The sequence below is a fragment of the Saccostrea cucullata genome, unplaced genomic scaffold (genome assembly GCF_032062105.1).
Source record: "Saccostrea cucullata isolate Sc308-1 unplaced genomic scaffold, CSIRO_AGI_Scuc_v1 ctg2745, whole genome shotgun sequence".
NCBI classification, from domain to species: domain Eukaryota; kingdom Metazoa; phylum Mollusca; class Bivalvia; order Ostreida; family Ostreidae; genus Saccostrea; species Saccostrea cuccullata.
In genome coordinates this window covers 113,243-123,363 of record NW_026923164.1, presented here as the reverse complement: position 1 = coordinate 123,363, position 10,121 = coordinate 113,243, and the positions used below count along the sequence as shown (strand labels likewise).

The following is a 10,121-nucleotide window of genomic DNA, read 5'->3' as shown; positions in this document are numbered from 1 at the left end:
GTATCAATGAATGGGTGATCTCTGAAATTGGAAAAAAATTCAGACAAAAATAAAACAAGAGGCCCAGGGGCCACATCACTCACCTGAGCAATTGGCTAGGAAAAATCACATATCAGACTAGAACTGAAAGTTTACTGAGGGGGTGGGGTGGGGGCGGAGGCTTGAATTTTAACCCCCAGGGGGTCATGATTTGAACAAATTGGAATCTACACTACCTGAGGATGATTCCCTATAAATATCACTAAACATGGCTTTGAAGTACTTGAAAAGAAGATTTTAAAAGGTTTCCCTATATATTCCTTTGTTAAACTTTTATCAACCATTATGAACCCACACTACCCCCGGGGATCATGATTTGAACAAACGTGAATCTACACTATCTAAGGATGATTTCACATGAGTTTCATCTTTCCTGTCTCAATAGTTCTTGAGAAGAAGATTTTAAAGATTTGTCCTATATATTCCTATGTAAAACTTTTATTCGCCATTTTGGCCCGAGCCTGTCCCCGGGGGTCATGATTTGAACAAACGTGAATCTACACTACCTGAGGATGATTCCACATGGTTTTCATCTTTCCTGATCCAGTGGTTCTTTAGAAGATTTTTAAAGATTTTCCCTATATAATAATCCTATGTAAAACTTTGATCGGCCATTTTGGCCCCACCTTACCCCCGGGGTCATTATTTGAACAGATTTGAATCTACACTACTTGAGGAGGATCCCACATGAGTTTCATCTTTCCTGGCTCAGTGGTTCTTGAGAAGAAGATTTTTTTAAAAATGCCATTAATTTGTTTCTTATTCATAATTATCTCCCTTTGGTAAAGGGCGTGGCCCTTCATTTGAACAAACATGAATTCCCTTTACCCAAGGATACTTTGTAGCAAGTTTGGTTGAAATTAGCCAAGTGGTTCTTGAGAAGGAGATGAAGATGTGAAAAGATTACAACAACGACAGACAACGGACAAATTTTGATCAGAAAAGTTCACTTGGGCCTTCGGCTCAGGTGAGCTAAAAAAGTTATAGTTAACTAAACCAACTTGAGATAGTTTTTATTATATAAGCAGGGAAAATATTACAACCGTTTTAATTATACTATGTCACTATATGTGAAAAAATTCTGGATTTTTGGCCCGTAAAATTAAATACGAATAATACGAATAGAGTACTACAATGTACTGCTCTTAAAGTAATATGATCAATAAATATCAAGGAAAATATATGGATATTGACTTGTGTAGCAACTGATGTGGATATATATTTAGCATTATCATTGCAACCACAGGTGCTTGAGGACATTGGACCCCCCTCTCTCTTCAATATAGACCCCTGGGCTTCTTGACTTTTTTCTTATATTAAATAATCTTTCATTGATATATTTGTGTTAAGATCTCTATACCAACAAATCGAAAAATTACCTAAAGCAAACGTTCTATAAAATCTACTCTACATTCTATATTAAAAAAATCAACTGTTAATTTATATATAAAGAGAGGGGTATAATTTTTTATAAAATGTTAGTTTAAGCAAATTTTCTGAATTGATAGGATAGATTATATCACAAATATGTAATGCATATATAATTCAAGTGAAAAAAATCTAACAGGCCCGGGGGTCTATAGTGGTGGGGGGGGGGGGGGGGGGGGGGGCTGTCCTCAAGCACGAACCCTTTCACTGAAAAAAGTCTGTAATATAAGACGTATTTGAAAGTGATATCTGTTGGACTTGGTATTTCAAGTATATCCTTTCTACGATACGAAAATGGCCAGAAAGAAGTATCAAATAATATTTTTGAAGAAGTAAAATCACTTAATCAATCAAAATTTCCCCCCATGTCCCTATTCGTGGTCATAGACTGCAGACCTACTCTGGAACACTTTCTCACAGTATTTGCAGTCTTTTATCCATCATGTGCTTAAAATTTAAAGATTAAAATTCTTTATCTGTATTTTTGCACCTGAAATTGCATAACTCTTACCAATTTTTAAATTCTGATCGTGGGATTGATCGTTATATTTTGTATCGTGGTTACTGATCATTTCTCATGAAACATTTTGAGTAGTTTTTCGTAACATACACTAGATATCAAAATATGGTGAGCATCTCCACATCACTGGTGATAAATTGTTTTATCTTTTTAATATGTAAAACGCTTTGAATTCCATTAAATTTCTAATGAATTGTAAAAGATATTAAGTCCGTGGAAACAATCCCGAGCAACTTTGGCTGAGTCGGAGATTGTGCACGAATGTTCTCGCTATACGCTCAAAACTCCGGCATTATTGAACTAACACCGTATCACCGTATCTATTCTAAAAATCGTTATACTTTGGCGAGGGTAAGATGGTGAAAAACATAGAAAAAAGTATTACTTACTGTTCAAATATTCCTCGAAGTGGAACTTCGATACGCCATTTTTCCGTGGAATTAATCAATCGCGTATCACGTGGTCTGCTACAGTGAGGTTTCTCCCAACAGTTTCTGAACGAGAGTCTGATGTCTATAGTTTCCGACATCAGCTTTGCAAAAGGTTATTATACCCCCGTTCCGAAGGAGAAGGGGGTATACTTTTTACCCTTGTGTGTCTGTCCGTCTGTCTAGCTGTCCGTCCATTCGTGTGTCTGTAGGTAACAAATTTTTGTTGCAGTTTTCTCAGCAACTACTCATCGCAGATGCTTGAAATTTTAACACAATCTTCTCTCAGGCATGCCATACAGTGGGATACATTTTTGTTCAAAATCCAAGGTCAACTTCCTGTTTGTCAGTGTGTCTGTCCGTTTTATACAAAACACAGATGCTTGAAATTTGAACACGATCTTCTCTGAGGCATGCCATACCGTGGGATACATTTTTGTTCAAATCTGATGTCAACTTCCTGTTTGTCGCAGGCGCGGATCCAGAAATTTTTTCCAAGAGGGTCCATCCCAGTCAAAAAGAAAATCCAATTCCCAGAAATTTCTTGACAAGCAAAAAAAAAAAATTAAAAAACAAAAATCTAAACTCCCCCAAAGGTCAAAACCTATTTTGTAAGGGGGGTTTTGGGGGGTTGGTAGTCTATGGCTTCTATTACATGAAATCTTTCGTTTTCATACCAATTTCACACCTATTCGCGTTTACCAGGGGGTCAGCGTTTTCCAAGGGGGTCCATAGTAACTTCTTTCTGGCTTTAGTATATACATTTTTTTAACGTTGTAAATTCAGGACCCTGACCCCCCCCCCCCCCCACTCTAGATCCGCGCATGTGTCGGTATGTCTGTCCGTTTCATTCATAACAAATTCTTGTCGCAGTTTTCTCATCAACTACTCATAGCAGATGTTTGAAATTTTAGTACACTCTTTGTTGAGGCATGCCATTTGGTGGAATTCATTTTGATCTGAATATTATGTCAACTTCATATTTTTCTGTGCATTTGCCCTTAATTGAACTTGTGTATATTAACATGATAGTGTTTATTCACATCAGAGCGGGGGTATTACTAGTGAGTATTGGCTGACATTTTTTTGTATTTGGTCAGCTGGTGTAGGAGAACAGGTAAATCAAAATTTTGGATATTATGTCCTATCAAAATGGAATCAGAAAACCGTGGCAGGAACTTGGGGAAATTTTGAAGTCCTTCAGGTGCTGATATTGACTGTATAGCTTTTTCACTGTATTTCAAAACACCTCCAGCATATGTATAAAGACCTGTTTTATGAAAACCGTGAAATAATCTGTAAGACATGTTTGCACGACCTGTTCCCCTTTTTTGCCAGGCCCCGTCATATCCAGCTGTGAGATTGCTATCACTCCTGAAATTAAAGTCATATAAAAATCAAACTAATTACACTGGAATTGGTTATTTCATTAATCTAATAAGCAACTATAACTAGTAAAATATTCTCTTAACTAAAGATTGTGCAGGGTTATATGTACCATACATATGTTTTATTCCTTATAAGTGATAGGTGGTTTTAATTACGCACAAGCTGATTTCTTCTTCGAGATGTTTATTACAACTGTCCTCTACCATGTTGTTGAGATGAGGTGTAATTTCCCGTTCTCTGGACTTCAGGCTTGCCTGTGTTATTGCAGGAATGTTTAAAGCAAATAACAATCCATACCTGTAAAATAAATTACTTGAGGTATTAACTTTTATGCTCAGTAATTCTAAGAAAAACTTAGTACGATTCAGAATACTTTGGTTATAATTTCAGGAAGTTTTACCTGCAACTAATTTTGTGTTAACATCCCATGCACTTGCACGGTTGCTTGTCTTATGCTTGCTTCCTGTGGGAACATCATTCACCAGCCCACATTCCATATAGCTACACCTCACCAACAAAACGTGAGCCGAACCAAATTTCTTTAAACCCACACAATCTTTCAGATGGAGAGGGTTGCCACATAAATGACAGGCTTTTAAACCATCAGCAAGAACCCCTTCAACACATGAAAATAAATAGTAATTTTCTTGTTGACCTTCACAGATTAATAGATTGTGGTTCACCATTTCTCATGCTAGTTAGACAGGAAATCACAGATACTTGAGTCTTGATACATAAATATATACCTGTATAACTTTTGAATATGTAAAAAAAAAAATATATGTATATTCAAGTACCTGTGAAAAGGGGTATTTTTGAGTGGCCTTATATTTCCAATAAAAAATTCAAAATGATATATTTTAACAAATTACCGTTCTCATTTTATTCCTAGTTTCTTACCTTGCCCATGAATTCGTCAACCACATCGCCACCAAAATTCAGTTGACTTTTTGACCCACAATACTCCCAGTTTCAATAAGACCATCGGTGGCTTCCCCACTCGGCTTAGCGCATGTGTACGCATGGTCAACATATGGAATTGATAAAATTGACTAACTACTGCTGGGCTGCGAATGATGTTCTTCAGTCCATCTTGCTTCCCTGGCCTTCGCTGAACGTTCTATTCGCTCCGCCTTCGTGACTTTACAAAACTTTCCTTTAATTGCCTGACGTCACGGCGTCAGGCACTACTAAGGATCAATATTTCCTAGGTGCGAAGCTAAGAGGTCACAGTTAGCCAGCAAAATTTTGTGCATGCTGATTATCATCGGGTTTTGTAACATGCGTATCAGCAACAACTGTTAGCAGAAAAATAACCATTTTGCTGATACAATAAAGTGATTGATTGATTGATTGATTGTATACTGTTTAACGTCCCTCTCCAGAATATTTCCCTGATATGGAGACGTCACCGCTGACGGTGAAAGGCTGCAAATTTAGGCCTATGCTCGGCATTTACGGCCTTTGAGCAGGGAGGGATCTTTATCGTGCCACACCTGCTGTGACACGGGGCCTCGGTTTATACGGTCTCATCCGAAGGACCGCCCCATTTCGTCGCCTTTTACGACAAGCAAGGGGGTACTGAGGACCTATTCTAACCCGGATCCCCACGGGGCCAATAAATTGATGTATTTATTTCCTTTAACTTTTTGCTGGCAGCTATTTATTTCATGCGAGTTCTTATACAGACATGTCCGTTTGACCTTTTTTCTGCGTTTCTATACTACTGGATTAGTTCATTTTCTTCTAGGTAAGGGGTGACACAATCATTTCGCGCCAAAATGTCACGTGTAAGTTTTTGCGCCCTTTTCCTGGACTACTTTATCGAATAGAAATGAAAACTGGATTGAAGTTTATTACTTTTTAGCTAGTACAAATATTTTTGATGCGGACCCCACATCCCTGGGAAAAACCATTCATATATTGCCATCAAGTGTGTTGGGTCATTTAAGCATATAGGGCTTTAATTATTTATCCCACGTTTCCAACAACCTTTGATGCTCTGGCATACCCAAGAAACTAGTAAACATATCCTGCATGTCAGTCATAACCGTTACGATTCCCAATTTCTTGTAGTTATATTTCCAGCTGTCTTCCTCAAAGCCTATGCTGTATGCAGTTGAATCTAATTAAGGTCTTACGTTTCCAACGGAAGACCTTCTACTGATTCTGATGATTAAGATTATTCTTATTATTCTTTTTTTTCCTTTTCCTAGACGCCAACTTTGAGGCCTCATATCTCACTCATTTCTCAACGGATTTTGCTCAAATTTTCAGACGTTATAGACATTAATAAACTCTATCAGAATCTTGTCTAACATTTCAAAAATTTACTTCCGCTTTTGAGTTATTCCTCTTTAAACGAAAATTTATAGGCTTTCATTTCCAGACAAAGGTTCAGAGACCACAAAAGCTGGAGCAGAAATTCTACTGATTTTAGATAACAGAAGGATTGAAGTTGTGCACACCGGTTTTTGTATTCAAAGTGGCGTTATATAGGGGTCAAAAACTAGAACGCCTAAAAGAGCGAAAATTTACAAATATTTTCCATTTTATGTTCTAAATTAAAAATATATTGTAAAAACATATGGAACAAAATTTGTGCAGAATTACAAGATCTTTCAATTGATATATCGGGAAAAGGACTGACCCCTAATTTAAGGGATCTAGAGGGGCCGAATGTTTTTTCCAGATATCTCAAAAAGTATTGCGAATTTGTTATACATTAAAGAAGCTAACTTGTTCAAAATCTATTGAGATCATCAAGATACGTCCTGTGACGTCACTTCCGGGCAAACCGGAAGTAGTCAGAAAATGCATATTTTTGCCGTTCTTGGCACGTTTTGGGGAAATATTTGTCACTGGAAGCATAAAACTTAATTTTCCGTCTGTCGACGTCACTTCCGTTCGAACAGGAAGTAGCAAAAAATAGCTTACTTTTGCAATTTTCAACATAGATTTGGATGATTTAAATCATTAGAGACGTCATTTCTCTTTTTTTTTTTTAAATAAGTTACTTCCGGTCAAACAGGACGGAAGACCTACTCGTTGATTTGCAACGAGCTCGGCTCTAGTTTATGTAACCTTTACATGTAGCCATGCTTTCCAGCATTAATCAATTACATTCCTTATTCCAGAAGAGCTTATGCGATAGTAATGCGTCCGGAGTCCGTCCGTCTGTCTGTACACAATTTTTCAAAACGCTACTCCTCCTACAATTTTAGTCTGATTTCAATATTACTTGGCACACAAGTAGACTACACTAAGATACATAAAATAGTGCATCGGTTTTTGATTTCGATGAACGGTGTTGCCATGGTTACTAAAAATAGAATTTTCTGAGAAATACCATTAAAATGCTACTCCTCCTACAATTTTGCTCTGATTTCAATATAACTTGGCACACAAGTAGACTACACTAAGATACATAAAATAGTGCATCGGTTTTTGATTTCGATGAACGGTGATGCCATGGTTACTAAATATAGAATTTTCTGAGAAATTCCTTTAAAACGCTACTCCTTCTACAGTTTTGGTGATTTCAATATTACTTGGCACACAAGTAGACTACACTAAGATACATAAAATACACGGCGGGGAATCTACGTCATCGGAGGGGATTAGAACACACAAAAATGGAGGACAAATGCTCCGCTTCGATGTAAGAAGTTGATATTTTTGCACTTATAAAGAATGAATATTAAATCAGTATCTTGCCTAAAGTATGCCAAAGAACGTCAACTACAATAGACAATGTACGTTTGCTCGTGATAGAATCTTATTGTTCCAAACACTTCGACACAGTTTAAAAACAAGTGAGAAAAACCCGGGATGCGGGGCACACATTTTTAAAATTCGACCAATTATTCGCATGTCCAGATGTACTAGACATTTTATTCTTCCGCGTTTACACTAGAACTAATATTTTTTTTAAATCCTGATTTTTTAAATAGTTTTTTATGCTTAACTTATCCAAGAAAAAAGTATAAATCATTTTGTTTTCAGAAATGATGTAGGGCACACCAACACTAAAAGGGATATGGGACACAATAAGTTACTTTCAAATTGAAACATCGAGCATTCGCATCTTAATAATTCCATTTAAATGACTGCTGTTTGATAGAATATGAACAATAACCTGTACAACTCATCTTTGTAATACTCATCCAAATACGTGATTCCCTTTGTTTGCTTGTATCCATACACAAATTATAAGTTGAAAACGCTGTTCTGATCCTCGATAAAAGCTTCCAACATGAATTTTAAATTTTGACTTTTATTGATTTAAAATTTCATGTAGAAATTTACCGGTGTTCACTTCTGCAGATCTATAGAAAGAGGGGGGTTGAAGTCCGGAGATTGTGTTTAATTTAATTTATGATATTTCTATTTAAAGTTACACGACATCCGCCCCCCCCCCGAAAAAACACACACACACACATACAAACTCACGAAATAAGTTTTTTTAAAGCTTTGTTGCTTACTTTTTTGGAGTTCCCTTGGTTTGCTTGTATCCATACAAAAATTCAAATATTATAAGTTGAAATGGCCGGTCTGATCCTCAACAAAAGCTCATTAGCTGCCCAAAATGAATTTTAAATTTTGACTTTTATTAAATATCATATTGAAAGATACTAGTATTTACATGTGCGGATCTAAAAGGAGGATTGAAGTCCGGAATCTATGTACATGTATATGATTTTACGTACTCTACGATATTTTTGTGTAACTAGGTAACACGACCCAAACCCAATTAAATAGCTTTTTGAGGTTGATTGTTGATTGTTTAATTTCTTTGCTTGTAAAAATGTTTTGGAGTCAGAACTTTTTTTTCTGAGTTTGTGTGGACACCCCCCCCCCCCGAAAAGTTTATGTATTTGCATACTCAGTGTTTGTTTTTATTGGATCTTTGTCGGTAAGACTCTAGTATATCAGCTGATAGGAAGCGGAGATTAAGAAATTTTTCTTATGCTCAAATATTTGCAACAGCTGATAAACTTGTGTCAAAATTCTAATAGTTTATTACCGACTCCATATATTTGAGAGAAAAAGACAAAATTGAATATTGTACTTCGAAGTTAAAATCATCGTATTAATTGAAAAAAAAATATTGTTTTATTATACATGTATGAATCAGTGATTAAATATTACGTACTCATAAAGCAGTTCATGCCATCTTATTTATATTTGCTGGAATATTAGCCAAAAGCAATGATAGGAGCAGGGTTAAATAAACAATACCAGCAGTATAAATTGGGATTTTTTTTTTTGTAAAAAGTACTTTAGTAGCTATACATAAAAAACAAATAATGTCAAGCTCTTTTATATGATAAGTTTTGAAGGGGGGGGCATTATCAGAGAAAAATGACAGCTAAAAACTTGATTGGCACCCACGAAAAGACAATTTTTAACTTCAATTTTTGTTTTGGCCCTCTCCATCACTGGCAACCACTTTCATTCGATTACTAATATTATGTTCACCTGAGTGCAAGCTAGGAACAAATAAAATAGCTTTCCGAAACTATTTGTTGCAATTTGGAATTTCCCGATCTATTTTTAGACCACTGTGTAGGGAAAATAAATTCTTATCACCTGGAAGGTCAGTTGTTGCAAATATTTGAGCATAAGAAAAGTTCTTGATCTCTTTCCCATATTAAAAGACATGCTAGTGTCAAAGATCTTATTAATACCAATATGCAGATTAAAAGAACTTTTTCGGGATGGAGGGGGGGGGGGGGGGTGGTCCACACAAAGTCCAAAGAATTTTCTGACTCCAAACTATTTTGACAAGCAATAAAGTAAGCAACAAAGCTAAAAAAAACATTTCTTGAGTTTGTATGTCTTTGTTTTTTGTTTTTTTTTTCGGCACACATGTAACTTTAAATAGAAATATCATAAAGAAAACACAATCTCCGGTTTTTGATTTCCCCTCTCACCCCCCCCCCCCCCCCCCCCTTCTTTCTATAGATCTGCGTGTAAGTGAACGCCGGTAAATTTCTACATTAAATTTAATTAAAGTCAACAAATTTAAAATTCATGTTGGAAGCTTTTATCGAGGATCAGAACAGCGTTTTCAACTTATAATTTTTGTATGGATACAAGCAAAACAAGGGAATCAAGTATTTGGATGAGTATTACAAAGATGAGTTGTACAGGTTATTGTTCATATTCTATCAAACAGCAGTCATTTAAATGGAATTATTAAGATGCGAATGCTCTACAGTTTTGTTTCAATTTGAAAGTAACTTATTGTGTCACACATCCCTTTTAGTGTTGGTGTGCCCTACATCATTTCTGAAAACAAAATGATTTATACT

The 10,121-nt window shown here is 36.0% G+C and overlaps 1 pseudogene; it reads right to left on the bottom strand.

Moving 5' to 3' along the window:
• Nucleotides 1-3,476: 3,476 nt before the first annotated feature.
• On the bottom strand, nt 3,477-4,490 carry LOC134263342 (uncharacterized; annotated as a pseudogene).
• Between the last annotated feature and the right edge of the window lie 5,631 nt (nt 4,491-10,121).